Source organism: Hylobates moloch, unplaced genomic scaffold (assembly GCF_009828535.3).
Source record: "Hylobates moloch isolate HMO894 unplaced genomic scaffold, HMol_V3 SCAFFOLD_6644, whole genome shotgun sequence".
NCBI classification, from domain to species: domain Eukaryota; kingdom Metazoa; phylum Chordata; class Mammalia; order Primates; family Hylobatidae; genus Hylobates; species Hylobates moloch.
Window position 1 is genome coordinate 1 of NW_026658919.1, and position 2,112 is coordinate 2,112.

At 40.8% G+C, this 2,112-nt stretch overlaps 1 pseudogene; it reads left to right on the plus strand.

Moving 5' to 3' along the window:
* The first annotated feature begins 902 nt into the window (after nucleotides 1-902).
* On the plus strand, nucleotides 903-1,834 carry LOC116465592 (5-azacytidine-induced protein 2-like; annotated as a pseudogene).
* Nucleotides 1,835-2,112: the final 278 nt, after the last annotated feature.

A 2,112-nucleotide genomic window follows, 5' to 3' on the forward strand; every position in this document is an offset into this window, starting at 1 on the left:
GAAGATTTCTTCCAAGAAATTGCTATTATTTAATGCAGAAATACAAAAAAGGAAATTTATTCAATTGAGCAAATAAGATTAAAAATTTTTACTTTAGTTCTACCAATAAAATTCACAACAGAGTATTACCACAGGTTGAAATTATACTTTTAAAATTCTGACTAATTATTTTATAGTTTTTTAAAATTTGTTTTTGTGTTACACTGTTAGGTCTTTTTGAACAATCAGACTGTTTCTTTATCCAGCAATAATACATAAAGCAGCACTGTTACATGTCCAAATGTAGGTATATGTCCTTATCTATGGCTGATTTTAATATTTATCATTGCTCTTCCCTTTTTTTTTTTTGAGACGGAGTCTCGCTCTGTCACCCAGGTTGGATGGAGTGCAGTGGCACGATCTTGGCTCACTGCAACCTCCGCCTCCTGAGTTCACGCCTTCTCCTGCCTCAGCCTCGCGAATAGCTGGGACTACAGGCGCCCACCACCACGCCTGGCTAATTTTTTGTATTTTTAGTATAGGTGGGGTTTCACCGTGTTAGCCAGGATAGTCTCGATCTCCTGATCTCGTGATCCGCCTGCCTCAGCCTCCCAAAGTGCTGGGATTACAGGCATGAGCCACCGCGCCCGGCCGGAATACTTTCATTATTAACAAATGATATGACTAGGCACCCTGAAGAGCCAAGAGAATCGATTAAAATATCCTTAGAATCTTAATGAATTCCAAATGGGTAGATATAAGACCAATACTCTCAATTCAATAACTCAGAGTGGCTGCTTTCGCTGGTAAAGTGGAGGTTATCTTTAAGGAAATCGGAACCTGTGGTGATCCCTGGCAACCCAATCTGGTTTTGGCTGTTTCTAAACATTAGGGAATGGAAACTCGGTGGTGGCCCTAAGTAGCCTGGTTTCGGGCTCTCTTGGATGCACTGATAGAAGGTGATACCTGTATGCTAAATTATGAGAAAACTCCAGCAACTCCAGTTTCAACATATTGAGGAGATGCTTCTGTTGCTTCCCAATTTGCCCATATGAAGACATCAAAAAAGGACTTAAGGATTCAGAGAAAGAGAAATCTTATGTTAAAGAAAAGAATTAGATTTTTCAAGGAAAAGCTTATAAGAGCTCAATTAGATGAAGAAACAAGTTTCGTGGAATAGCAACAAGTAAATAAGGCCTATTATGTATATTGAAAGATTTGTGGCCGGGCGCGGTGGCTCATGCCTGTAATACCAGCACTTTAGGAGGATGAGGCGGGCGGATCACAAGGTCAGGAGATCGAGACCATCCTGGCTAACACGGTAATACACCATCTCTACTAAAAACACAAAAAATTAGCTGGGCATGGTGGCAGGCGCCTGTAGTCCCAGCTACTCGGGAGGCTGAGGCAGGAGGATGGCGTGAACCCGGAAGGCAGAGCTTGTAGTGAGCCGAGATTGCGCCACTGCACTCCAGCCTGGGCGACAGAGCAAGACTCTGTCTCAAAAAAAAAGAAAAAAAAGAAAGATTTGCATTAATAGAGATGATTTAAAGAGCAAATTGGATAAAATAAGTAAACACAACTCTGAATCTTTAAAAGTATTGAATAAACAGATGCAATCTAAAGAAGTAAAACTCTAGCCAAGGACAGAGGTGGAAACTCAACTGGTGATGAGGAATTTCAATCCACCTTCATCAAACTGGGAGGTGGAAAAGTTAAGCTGTAACCTGAAGATCCACGGTTTGGAACAAGGGTTGATGAGGAAAGAATGTAATGATCTCGAAATAGAACTACTCAAAAAACCAAACAAACCTATCTGTATCAGGAAGACAATCTGAAGAGCAGAGATCTCTGAAGAGTAAGAACTTCAAGTGATAATACGCAGAATGTATACTGGCAACTGAAGAGATAAATGTCTAATTTAGATCTGGTGACTCAAGTGCTAGCTGAACTATTAAGAAAACTGGAAACCCCAACTGCAGTCAAGAAAGCTTGCACCTCAGTAGGATGCATTGAAGACCCTTGGAAAGACGGCACAAAACTGCACATGATGAATTTTACTGCAACATATACAAGACTTCCCCTTCTCTCACCAAATGGCAAAGCTCTTTGTTATACTACATCTTCCCCTTT